Raw genomic sequence first — 14,297 nt, 5'->3', positions numbered from 1 at the left:
AATTCATGCAGTGTGTTGCAAGAGCATAACAGATCGCGCCTCTGGTGGCAGTGGATGCTTCATCCACCAGCTGTCTCTCTCTCCACACTCCTGACCTGTATCTGTCTCTCTCCAGTTGCCTCTCACCTCGCTTCCCTGCCAGTGCTGCTACTGCGCAGAGCTTGCATTTCCCAAGAGCTGGAAGGATCGGTAATGAGTGCAGGACATTCTCGAACCTGCCAGTTCAATTCATCCACCCAGCAAGGCTGCAAGCACCTGCTCAGGCACAGCCAGTGGCTTCATAGGGATGTGTCACACAGTCCTGGAGGAGAGAAGCAGGAGGGTGTCCAGCGTACCACACACATAGTTTGTTTTAGTAACATATCGGCAATATTTTACTCTCTGTCACAGGCTACTTTTTGCAAGTGAAAAAAAATCAAGGGAAAATACATCACTGAAGAGTCCTCCTTCATCTCCCCTCCTATATCTTCTATCCTATGTACAGTTGTCCTTTTCAAGAAGCTTTTGAAGGACACTAGGTGAATAAAAGAAACTGCAAACCATTGCGTAAGGCAAAAGTAGACATAGAGGAAGAACCAGGAATACATGTGGCTTCTGCTTTCACCACCCCCTTCTGTGGGCCTTGCAGACCTCCAGCAGCCCACAGGTTGTCCCTTGAAAATCCCCAGTGCTCAACAGAGCATGCTGTGCTCACATCCTGGTATTGAGCTCTTTGCTGCTGGGTGGCTATGAACTAGAGCATCCCACTTGTGTTTATCACTTTATTACTGAGGCTGTTTGTACACCACCTGTAGTAATAAACCACTGGGGTTTAGGCTGAGGTCGGTGGAGCTGGGACTAATGTGTGTGAGTACACTGCTTAGTCCAACAACTGGGTTTGATAGCTGGCATCTCGATATAAATCTTTGACAACACCAGTAACAGTAACTTCAGCCCTAGATTACTGTTAATCCAGTTATAAAAACCAATCCTAAATTAGCTGAATCATGAATTAGCCTCCCTCTCAGAAGAGAAGTTAATATTTATCAAACAGACTGCCTGTAGTCCCCTGCATTACCCATGTTTGGCTTCCTTTGAGGACTTTATCTCATCCTGAATTGATGATGAATTATTACGAACTTGCTTTGGATGTCTTACTGCAGACTTTTGGCTCAGGGGCCACTACAAATTTCTTCAGTGACAGATTGTTAACTTCAGCCTCAATTAATGATCATGTTTTATCAGCTTAGCTCAAATGTTTGGTTTCTAACTTTTGGTTGCACAGTCTAAACAGTTCCAAAGTCCAGATAGACGACTTTAAATTAAAATGTTATGATTTTGATACTGACTTGATGCCTTCCTGGCTGAGCGGGAATATTTTATTCTTCCATCACTTTGATTAATAGACCTGTTACAAATGCTATGCTTTAGAGTACCCAGGAGTGAAACAAGCAAACACCATGTAGATTAACCTAGTTAAGACCTAATCTTACACTCCTGTGAGAAGTCCTCTTTTAATTGTTCAGAAGCTAATGTGCTCTCTAGTGCAATTTTCAAATTATGAATAATTGCACTTCTCTGCAGTCACCTATTTGTCTTTTTCTTAGCCTAAACTTTTGTTCTGCAGCTCACATGCTGTATGGTCAAACATCACTCTATTACACAAGCACTACAGAGTTGAACTTAAGTATCAGAAAATTATTCTGCAGGAGTCTCTGCTAGCAAGTTTCAGATCTTTGCCACCAATAGTTAAGACAGGATAAAAATTCTTGTCTTCACATGAAACACTGGTAACTATGCCATCAGTACCCAGTCCTCAGGCATTCTCAGCTTTGAATGCTAGACCAGTCACAGATTTCATGATGGCTTGCTCCCACACCCTCCATCAAATATCCCTTAGGTATTAAAAACACACTACAGGAAATCACAGTCCTTAGCACAGTAAGAATAAAAATGCTCAGGTTCACTGTTACTAATAATACAGCTCATTTTGTCATATTGTTTTGTAATTGAAGATGCATACATATTTTGTGGACTTACTTTAGTACCCTCTTATTAATTAACCAAGCAGATTTTAACAATTTTTTCCCAAAATATAATTTAGTTAACTTCTGGTAAGCAGGAGATATGTTTGAAATTATATACAGTTTTCATATTCTGAAGTTTACTGTACCAGCTAGGGCTTTCTATCTAGTTAGAGAAGTTGAACTGAGACGGAGACACTAAAATAATTATCGGTCTTGAAAATCATAAAAAAGCACTTCATATTTTTTGCTTTGGGTCATTTGAGATTCTTAAAATGCTCATTAAGTTTATTAATATATGTTCTGGTATGAATATATGTGTATTCCTGTCTTGCATTTGCCAGCAGTCGTCAAATGGAGTTAGCATCTCGTCTTAGTGCATACTTCAGGTTTATGCAAAGAATGCTGCAGAGTATCCCATCACTTCGGGATGAAAGGTTAAATACAATGTTGAAAGCACAAGGAGTGAACATGTCTGCTTAGCTCCTTACGTGGCCATGTGGACACTCAGCACAAAAAAGGACTTGTAAATATGCTGAGACTTATTTGAACCCTAATTCAGTTAAATAAAATAGAAGCATCCATGTGATCAAATCTGTGCCAATTCACCCACTGGTGAATTAATGGCACATGAGCAGCAGGGAGCTGGTGACACAAGAATCTCTATGGAAAACATGTAGGTGCCCAGAGTAGCAGCTTCCTTACTGTGATAGAGCCAAGACTTCTTTAAAGCAATGGCCGCTTGTAACCACTCTCATTCACAAGGCAACTTAATCATACAGATAATTTATTTGTTTTGTTCTGTTCTCATCTCTAATAAGTTTATACAAACCTTTGACTTCTTTCCCTCTGTACAGGTCAGGGACATCAGATACTATCTCTTTATGCGTGCAAAAATCATTACTATTATCTGCTTATTAAATGCCTGCCTTACCATCAGTTGTCCTGATTAATTCTATGATGAGAAGTGGGATGAGTGTTAAATCCTGCCTTTATTGGAGTGCTTAGGCCTCTGTGCATAGGCAAGTCATAAATGGAGGATTATTTTGTACCCTGGCTGTAAGCATGATGGCTCCAGCAATCACAGTTTTTGTATGAGTGAATGTGCTCAAAACCCGATGTTTAAATGTAGCTTTGGGCAAGAAGTTAAAAATTTTGTCACTCAGCAAAAAGTGCAAAGTTAAACCTAGGTAAATTTAGAGATAATTTTCCTTCTGTATTTATGTATTTTTTATTGGATAGTTGAAGAGGTAAGAGCCATAGATAACAGACTTATAATGAAATATGTTATGATACTTACCCGCATTCTTTTTTACTCATTCATATGTCTGTTTGAGTATTACAGAGCTCAGGTGGTCTCCTCTGAGATAACTTCAGAGTCATACTGTTCTTGGTCAGATAATCTGTCCTGAAATAGCTGATAAATTTTTATGGGTATCAGATTATTTTTCTCCTGGATAGCTGCACCTGATACTATAATAATACCTCTGGGGGTAGTTAGCAAATAGGCTTTGGTATTGATATCCGAATACTTTCTAAATCTCCTTGAACAGCTTGGCAGTATAATGAAATATCTGATGCCTGTGAAGTTTTTCCTACAAAGAGCTTTTTCTCTCCTACTGGGATGTCTTTAGAATAGAACAAGTTCTCTAAAATCTAAGCAATTTTAAAACTTTCCCTTCTTTTCTGCAATTCTTCCTGAGGATTCAATGTCCATTTTTTAAACTACATCATTCTCTGTCTGATATTTATTACTGTGAATTCAGTTTAACCCCAATAACATAATGAAAATAATCATCATTTGCAAAGGATGGGTAGCTCTGATTGCATGTACACCTCCAGCCCTGCACTGCTGACAGTCCTGCCTCTCCCTCTGTTTCATGGGGAGCCTGGTCAAGTGCCCACAGTGTGCTCAGGACATCAGACAACTGATGTTTGCTAATGTGCAACCAATGACCAGTCCTTGAGAATGTGGGTCTCCTTTCCCCAGTCATACACCTTAGGTTAAGTCCTATTATTATTCATGCTCTAGGAATAACAGAGTTAAGTCTCTCAAGATGTCTGTGTGTATTCAACCACTCCGTCTCTCCCTCTCTCCAACAAGACACTTCCTTAGAATAGACCTTCTCCTTGCAAAGCAGCCAGAGTGGAAGACCACAGAGGCATTTCAGTAGAGATAGGCTGGTTAATCAAGATTGACTGCTTTCGGGATGAGCTTCTTGGTGCTGCATGTGTTTCTAAGTTGATTCTGAGTGCTGGGGGAGAATCGTATCCGACACACTCCATCATCAGTAATGTTCTTTGGACCAGCTGTGTCACATGTATCTGGAACACTCAGAGAAACTGAGGGAGACTTCTGAGTAATTTGCCTCAGTTTCACTGTGACAGAACCAATGTGATTACAGGGAAGTATTCCACCACCCTCAAGAGTGTATGCTCTCTATGAACTTTAGTTAAATTTATAGCTTCTCTTAGACAAATAGCTGTGAAAAAAATAGCTGCTTTCTGACTAGATACAGGCAGAACAATTCTGCTCAAAAAAATAATTGCTTCTATCCGTCATCTGTATCTCATCTCAAGAGTGGTCTGCTGCAAGTGTTCTCCTTGGGATAGCTGTGGGAAATACTGTTTGAATCTTCCAGAACCTGGTAACACAAAAAAGTATCATGACACAACTTGGTGCTTGCGGTGGCCAGTGAACCAGTGGTACAACAGACAAAGAGAGTCTGCTGGTGAGACAGGCCCTGGTATCAGAGATCCTCCTCAGCTTAGGGTGAGCAGAAAAGGCTTCCCCAGCATGCTTTGTTCTGTTATGTTAATCTACCCCAGTTCTGCTTCCCCAGTTGGCTCTTGCCCCTCACCACTCCCCCAGAGTTTCCATATTGGTTCCCTTACCCTAGTCCCCCCTTTGTACCGCCCTCATGCCCTCACATCGTTGGTCTCTGATGCTCGCCCCGCTCCTCTACTTAAACCTGGACCCTCCATTGTCTTTTGTCTTTGTCCCTGGATCCCTTTACGGTGTGGCTGCAATAAATGCTGTCCATGGAGCTCTATACAGCGACCCTTCCTGCCTCTTTGCCACTGACCCGTATTACTGAAGCTATCCATGCGTTTGTGCATGCACGCGTGTGTGAGTGTGTGGCTGCCCTGCCGAGTGGCTTCACAAAAAAGATGCTTTTGGAAGGTCGCTGCATCGCGCTCCGGCACTGCAAAGCCGAGCCCGGGATAGTGACAGGTGCTGGATACCGATATTTTTGGCCAAGGGGTCTACTTGAATTTCTGGATAGAAGAAGGAAGGATTTTTATTCTTATTTACATTTGTCTCTCTTCTCATTCAGCTCCAGCTCCTGATACAGCCTCGTCCCACTCAGACTGGAGCTCTCCAAGAGGATTGCCCTCTTTTCTGGGGAAGAAGAAGAAAGATCCTGGCAAGGGCATGGGGAAGCAGGGTGCTCTAGGCATCATTCCTCCAGTGCTGGAGCATCATCCCTGTGTGAGCAGGGCAGAAATACAGCACAGCCAGGCAAAGTGGTGCAAGGCCTAGGACAAGGAATGCCGCCACTTCATGGGATTTTGGTATCAAGAAGTTTCATGTTCACTTGAAATCACAACACTCCCAGAGCATCTGTGCACCCAGAGAATTTTAACTGCATTGTAAAGATGCTCAGAGGTGCGGTTACTGATGGCAAGTGGGTTGGCCGGGGGTGTGACCGCACCACAGGGGGGTGATGCAGCCTGGCTGCCTCTCCCAGACCCTCTCCAAAGGTTCCTGACAGCGCCATGCCTTAGCGGTCAGTGGGAAGCTCCCACAGGCTTGGGTAGGCTTCACGTCAAGCACCCTGAGTAGAAGTGGCTTGGGAAGATGCTGTCCCCTGACTGACTACAGAGTGACTGTCCTCTGGGGACAACTAGCAAGATTTGAGGAGTGGGAAAGAATAATTTATTTGCTATTTTTTTGGCATATGTTTATGTTCATGAGGGCACCATAACAACTGATACCTTTTGCCGTTCTCTTGCCTGCTTTTATTAATTTAGATGTTTTAATGCAATGGTAAACACATTAACCTTTAGTTTAAAACGTTGCTTCTTTTTGAAATGAAAATCTTATATAAGTTATCAAATTAAATCCAAAATATTCTTCAGGCAGCTCAGTATTTACTTATTTTTTTAATTACTCTAGCTAGAGGCATGCTGTTGGATTTGTAGGTGTTTGGATAACTTAATTTAAAGGAGAAAAACTGACTAGACTAGATAAGAGAAACTTAGGCCAAATTATTCTGGTTGTGACATATGTGATACATAATGCTGTGTAATTAGATATTAAAATGGTTTCTGTACAGCAGGATGTTTTATGAAAATGGGACAAATGTTTTTTAAATGTACCACTGGAAACCAGACAGATGGTAACCTATATCCCCAAGGAGGATAGCTGAATTCCACCAAGTTTTTTATGTGAATTTGAACTGTAGTGAACAGGAAAGGAGGGAATTTGTGATTATAGCTTAGCTCGCCATTAGTCAATGTTTGGCTGAATGTGAAAAGGATGCTTATATGGTGCTTAGTCTGGACTGTGATATTTTCTGGGGATTTGTTCTTTCTTGAGCAATAGCAGAGCAGATGGTGACAAAGCAGATCTAGCAATAAATCATGGAGACAGGATACTTGAAGGAAGCAAGATGATCTAGAGGAACAAAATAGAAACCAGGGGATAATTGTTACACAATGCAGAGTGTATTCCCAATAATTTTATTAATGCTGGGGACAGTACTTAAAGGCTTAGCATTTTCATGTAGCTTGGCTGTTAAAACTCCTATTAGAATTTTTAATCAACATCCTTTGGGAGCAAAACTTTTCAGGACACATGCAAAAAAATATATCTGCTATGTACTGAAACTCCTGGTGGCCACACAATTTAGAAATGCCTGACAATCTTAAACTGCAAGACGCCTTTTGAGATTCACTGAGTTTGTGGCTACATGAATTTAGCTCTGAAACCCTGACAGCCTTCAGGACAACCTCGTGCACATAATAGTAATGGGAAAGACACCTACAAATACAACGGAAGAAAGAGCAATCCCAGGAAGCAACATCTCAGTGGAAAAATTTTAGCCCACTAGCAGCTGGAGAGTAGTGGTCCCTCTGCTCCCTGCCTGGGAGGCAGCACAAAGCCCCATCTCTGCCAGAAGCTGATACTTCTTTGTTGGCCAGACTGCAGTGTGACCCTGGGAATGGTGGTGCTTCCTCATAACTCCGTGCTGTTTGCTCTCTTGCTGTCACACCAGGTCCTGCATCAGTGATGACAGTCCCTGTCTCTGTCAGATCTGCACTCACACTTAATATTTCACCTGGAATGTTTATAGTTCCATTCCCCAGGTTGGAGGCTGCTCATACTGAGGAAGGCAATGGTGGGTGGTTCAAGGCTCTGGATAGCAAAGGGTCCCCTAGCCCCCCTTTCTTGCACTAAAGAGAGGCAGAACCTTGGCTTCCAAGACACACAGTATGATGAGGAGCTGCCAATTCCCAGCTTGTCAGGCTCAGGCAAAGGATTACTGTTGCATTTGGTGGAATACACTACAGTTTGGATAATCCAGAAGACAAACTATCATTGGCTCAACCCACAGATCTCCGTATCAGATCATTCTTGGAGCCTTTCAGGATGCGCCAGGCACGGGCAGCATCATACATCCCTGACATGCACTCAAGTCCAACAATATTATCCCACAGCAATTTTCAAGTGGTGGTACTCATGGTCCCCTTGGATCATTTGTCATTCACTTTAATTTACCATGTCTTCTAATCTGCCTCATCTCAGTGACCCTCAGAGACAGTCCCACTACAAATAATGGCTGCAATGAGGTGTGTTTTTGTGCTGCACAAAGGAGCATCACACAGAGGAGCCTCCTTTCAGCAGATGAAGGACTAGGCAAACTAAAGGCAGGACTATTGAGCAGGAAGACTGGCGTTTTTGATGCAAAATGTGTCATGAAAATATATTTCAACAGCATGCAGAGATAATAATTTTCAATCAGTAATTATAAAAATAGAGCTATTAAACTCACATGAGCAGTTTTTTGGTATCATAATGCCTCCCTTTTTTTTTTCTGATCACATATTAGAATGACTTGTCGAAATGTGAAAACAGGTAGAAAAGAGAAACAAGCCATTAATGGGAAGAGCTAAAAGCATAGTATTTTGTTTGGTTTTTCAGTAGCTTGTACCGAAGTTTGAACAAAGAGAGCAACAAAGCTTATGTCTCCTGTCTGCACATATTCATGTGTAGTAGCTGGAATTCAGCATTACCTTGTAGACTTTCAAGAAGAAAGAGCCTGATTTCCTATGTACCCATATATATCAAGGGTATATATTATTATATATAATAGTATATATTACATTATATTATATATTATCAAGGCTTGCATGCTGAGACCCATTTGCGATGTGGTTGCCAATTTGTCCATTTCTGATTATCATCAGGACATTTATGTATTAGCTAAATACCACAGAATTATCATCCTTTGAATACTAGAGTATGTGTAAGGGGACAGAACTTCTACTAAGGGATACAAACAAAATTAGTTTGATTGTAAGCTATGTGGTGCAGACATATAAATAGCTAGAAAATGTTATGTATTAGAAGAGGTGATGAGAGGCTCAGAAAGATAATCACTAGAAAACTTTCAGGCAAAAATATTTCCTTCCATGCAAGGAAAAGACAAAACTGGCACCTGATGCGAGTGGCAGCAGAACTGCAAGCAATACCACAGGCTGCTTGACTTTGTCTGATATAAGCTCACCAAGCCTCAAAGGGGGTGATTGCACTTGAGGTACATCTGTATGCCATGATTTTACCTTGCACTTGTGTTTGCAGCCTAGAGCCATGTACTCAGGCATGCCGCTGGTGCGTTTGTCCCTCCCAGTGGAGTGCTGGCTGAAGGTGAAGACTGGGGAACTGCCTGCGGCACCCACAGGGAACATGGGCACAAGGTTCCCTGGCCATTAAGTCTCTCCTAAGCTGGGCCAATGGCTGGTGTGAAGGTCACTGCTGGTAAAGATGTAGTACAGCTGTACGGCCTTGCAACTGTGATGGACTCAGAGTAGTTGCCCGTGGCAGTTGCTGCACCTGCTTTGTCCCAGGCTGCACGTTGGAGCTGGTACTAGTTTCACTTTGACCCTACCATCTCTTCTTCCCAGCATGTAGATTGGACTTGATTAGTGAGAGATGCCTCTGCCCAAGTTTAGGTGCAAACAAGCCCATACGCAAAAATCAATAACAAAGATTTTATTTAATGTGAGGTAGAGAGATAAAAATAGAAAAGAGAGGACAGGAAGAGAGACATCAAGAGGAAGATAGTCACCACCCATGGATCCAGCAGTATCCTGTTGGTCCTTCTTTACCCTGGGTTTCTCGGTGGTGGCAGTCCCGAGGTAATTCAAAGTTTTTCTACTATTTATATGTTTTAGCAAGCAAAGGCATTAATGCTCATTGGCTACACAATTATTTTATTCATTAAATATTTTCCTCACTTCTGCTGCTAATTAGTCCCATGCTCAGTCTTTCTCTTCTGTTGAGTCAGTGGGTTTCTTGAGCAGGTGGGTTGTGATCTTGCCCTGACAAAACTACCTTTTACTCAGTCTGAGCTGATTCCAGCACAGTTGCTCCGTTGGCTTTCCTTTGTCCATTATCAGTGACACCTTCTTCTCCCCAAGCTTTGTTTACCTCCCCCTCGGTCTGAGATAACACCTGGACAGTAGTACCACCTTTATCTTACCTCAATTTCCCACAGTGGTACCTTAACTTACAGTCCAAGTTCCAGGGATCCACGGAGGCGTATTCAGGTGAGGGGCTTTGGTGGTTGCAGATTCCATCTCTCTCATAACTTGGGGTGATCTTTGTTTCACCAGTGCCTATGAGCATTTGCTTCTTGACACAGTTTGCCAAAGCAGGAGTTTTAGTCTGTGTGCATAACCCAGGATGATCTCCCTTCTTTTCTCCTCCTTCCTATCAAAGAAGGGATGAGAAGATAAAGTGAAACAGAATTTACTTATGTCTCTTCAACTGTATAAAACATTTCTAAGAAATGGCATTGGAAAAAAAAGTTTAATGAATCACATTTCAGGTGCCTTATATAATGTTTATTTCCTGATAACATTAAAAGATCATCAGAGTAAGGTGGCTGAAGTTCCTGCATCTGAAACCTTGCACGTTGGTTATCATTTAATGCTGTACATAGCCAGGGTTATACTGACACCTTTGATCCTCTAGAGTCATTAATTCTGTCAAAATCAATGCAGCCAGACCTATTAAAGTTTGACAATAGCAAAAAAAATTACCAAATCAGGAGGTAAATGCATTGTAACATGGTGGCACAACCTTTTCAGTTGTCAAGAGAACTAAACTTTAAGGGCAGAGTTTACTCTTCCTAAATTTTAATTCTTCATCAAAGTCAATATAAGGAGAGAAGCAAAATATCTGGATCTATATTCAATATTATCTGTTAGAGAGAGCTCTTTGTGACAGGGCTACTCTCATCTTAAAGCAGAGGAAAGCTTTGGGACTCCAGACCTGGGAGCCCACCTGCACTGTTCACCAGAGGGGTTTGGGTGATACCTGCTCCAGGAACAGAGGGCACATCCTCACGTTATCCACGAACAAGACTACTGCCTTGCTCCTTATAATAATTTCACATTGCTGTGGAGTGTAACAATTTTAAAAAGAGAGGCCATATAACTCATAAGTTTAAAAATACTCTTACAGTTTAGGAAAATTGTTCTGTTAGTCTGAGACATAATGATGACAGAAAAGCCACTTGTCCGCAAACAATTTTACTAAATAACTAACCTTTATTTCATCTTACTGTTAGCAGCTGGAAGCACGATAGCTTCTTTTGCTTGGAGTTAGTATTAAGGTTTGATTTGAAAGGTCTTGTTTCAGTGAATGAGTAGTGCAATTTAAAAATAGACTCAAATATACAATGAGAACTGTTCTTAAGGTATGATTCAGTAAGATAGTAATTGCTGGTATAAAATTTTCAGTGCTATCTTGTGCAAAGCTGTTATTTTTAAGGAGAAAAAAACTCTTCTGGTGCTAAAGCTGTGGGAATGAGGCCCTTTTCTTGTCAAGAATGATGTATGGACTGATAGCTCCTGAAAGGTGAAGACTTACTTATCAGACGTCTACCTTTAGAGTTATGGCTGGCTGAAGTCATTTGACCAATTACTTTTACTGATGTCCTGAGCAGTCTGTGAGGTTGTTTTTGTTACCAGTGACAGTACGGTCCAATTTGATGCCCTCAGACCAACATAACTAAACAAATTAGCTTTCCATTCCAAAGAAAATATAACCTAAAGCAAGTTGTGACTTATGTGAAAGAAATGCTGGCTACAGCCCTTGGGGTCTGTAGTCTTACCTCCAGCCAAATTACTTTTAAAACCACACAGGAAAACTCTGAAATTCAATTAATGAGTAGGACTTACTACCAAAAATAAATTGCTAGGGCCTGTGTGGATACTGGCAAACATATCAAACCTTCCAGAAGTGCAGCTTTTTATGAAATGTTCGAATGGTTTGAGAGTTTGGGGCACCGAGTCAGCAGCTGTGCTCTGTAAGAGCAGCGGAGGGAGCAGCAGCACAGAACGTGCTGCTCTGGGTTGACTTTCCTGTGACACCATGTATCATGCAATTAGAAACACAAAATATATGTACCTAACTGAAAATGTCTCTGTTTTGTTAGCATCTGATATAGAAGCAGAAATAACTTTGCATTTTGCATAGTCCAGATCTCTTTCCTTTGTTTTTTTTTCCCATTTAAGGGAGTCAGTGTTCTTCTGCCTCTCAGAAAGTGGAAGGTTGGAGGGTGTTGTAGGATAAAGGTTAAGAAATAATAAACCATTACAGTTACAATTGAGTTTATTTCCTTTATTCCACATTACCACCTTTCTGTGGTGCTGAGGTCTTGTCTCAGTAACAACAGGAAAAACAAGGACTTCAGTCCCTGTTGTCATTTTTCACATTTGATATAAACTAAACCAAAATAAAGAGAAGTAAAATAAAAATGTTTGGAATGTCTGTATAACAGGAAATGTTTAAGCAATGTGAGAATAAAATGCACTTCCTGACAGTATGAAACACTGGAGCTTTTTTCCCGCCTGTCAGGAGAAGGAAGAGGAGAAAGAGTATGGACAATGACTTTTTTAGAGCTCCAGCCCCTGGAATCACAGCATTTTGAAAACAATATTTTTTATTTTATTTTCAAGATAGTTGTCTATCCTTGTGGAACTAGGCAACCTATACAATAGTTCGCTTAGGAGAGAAAACAACAGCCTGATTAATTATTTTAGAAGAGTTGACACAGATAAGATACTCCAGTGCCTATTTTCCCTACCTTTCTTTGGCTCCTGAGCACCTCCCTAGAATTTATACATTTCTTCACTAGTAGCAACAGGAACTATTTTAAGCTACATGTCCAAGATCAGAGGGATGTGCTCTCATCTCTCTTAAGGTTGTTTAGCTTTACACAAATGTCAAAAATGTTTACTTTTGTTACATATCGCTACAGTTACTTGTAGTTCTTAGAAAGAAACTCATAATGGTAGTTGTTTTTCTTGTTTATTCTCATTATCCTGGGCTTGACAGCATGACATCAAGATTGTCTGGGTATGCTTGAGGATCAGAGGACTCTTACCAATACCTGTGTAGAATTAGATGTCAGGCTGCATTTTCTTATAATGAAAATATCCAGCTGTGTGTTCTGGGACTCTTGTGACTGTAGTCCTTACTTCAGGCCAACTTCTCAGCAACTGCAGTCTCATGGATTTACTCAAACATGAGATGCAGACTGGAGTGTGCGTCAGGGGTAATTCAGAAACCACTCCAATGAAAAGTGGTTGAACTGAGATTTCAGGTGTCCTCCAGAAATTTTCCTTTTACAGGGACACTGTGAACTTTAGCTGTGGCATTCTTACAGAATAAAGAATAGATTTCTGATACATGCCTGTGTTCTCCAGAAATATGGTGTGGCATTTACCAAACATACACCTATAAGCACAAAGTGTAAGTTTATAGTTCTCATTTCTAAGTGTAAACATGCTTGAGATTTCGCTTGTGACAAGTCCGTCCATTGATGGATTTACACTTGTGGAAATTGGAACTGGATTCCTGCAGGGTGCAAGTCTGACTTTATTCCATATAGGAATACAAATGTATTTCCAAAACTCACGTAAGCAAAGCTCCAACTCTGAAAGAATTGCAGACTATATTTCCACCCTTTAAGCTGAAGTTATACTTCTGAAAAATCCCTTGTTATCTTATTTCATCACGAATAACTCTTCTAAATACGGAGGTCAGGTTCAGACTCAAAATGGAATCTGGGATCCCAGCTGATTTCTCTCTATTCACATACTCATCCCAGCTGTAAAGGTCTGTTGGTTAAATCAGGCCTTTAAAATGACTCCTCTGTAATTCTGTGTCTTACAATTCGGCCTTTCCCAATCATCTTTGTAACTCAACTGCCCTCCAAGGATTCACAGAGGAGTGACTGACTGGCATTGAGACTAGATAAATTATTCTGTTGATGGTGCCTAGGAGGTAATAAAATTCACTTGAGTCCCTCAGATCTGGAAAGCCAATGAAGTCTGAAGAAGGAAATAGCAGTAAAAGCTGTGTTTTGGCAAAAAGTCAGTGAGTGTATGACTGTGAATACCTACAAGGGGTAGTCTCTAGAAAAAGAGGTTAGCATTTCTGCAGCCACCTTTGACACAGACAAAACCTAGAAATAATGGATGATATCTCCATTAGCTAGGACTGTACCTCATTCATTTTCTTTGTGACCAGAAGAATATTTATATAGCAGTTTCCAGCCAGGGAGCTCAAGAAGCTTTGAAAACTACAATTAGTCTCACCTCTGAGTTTGGGCAGTGCTATCTCTATTGCACAGATGGAGCAACAGTGACACAGGGAAGCTGTTTATCAAATGAGCAAAACCAGCCTGTAGAAAAGGTAAAGCATAAGCCCCCAAATGCCTGCCCTCTTTCCTGCACTTCGACCATTTTTCTGTCAAAGAGTCTTAATGAGCTTTATATATGTATAGAAATATCAATGCATAATAATCTGCCTTAGCATTCTGAGGGAGGGCTAATAAATGTAAGAATAAGACATAAATCATTGATTAAAATGTCAGAAGTGATGAGAATAAAAGATTGCTTCTGCCTTTGCTGAATTACATATGCAAATTCGGATGCACTACAAAATGAACATCTCTAAATGAATGAATTAGAATCTCATGTAGAAATGACTGA

The sequence above is a fragment of the Corvus moneduloides genome, chromosome 5 (assembly GCF_009650955.1).
Source record: "Corvus moneduloides isolate bCorMon1 chromosome 5, bCorMon1.pri, whole genome shotgun sequence".
NCBI classification, from domain to species: domain Eukaryota; kingdom Metazoa; phylum Chordata; class Aves; order Passeriformes; family Corvidae; genus Corvus; species Corvus moneduloides.
This window is presented reverse-complemented; position numbering follows the sequence as displayed.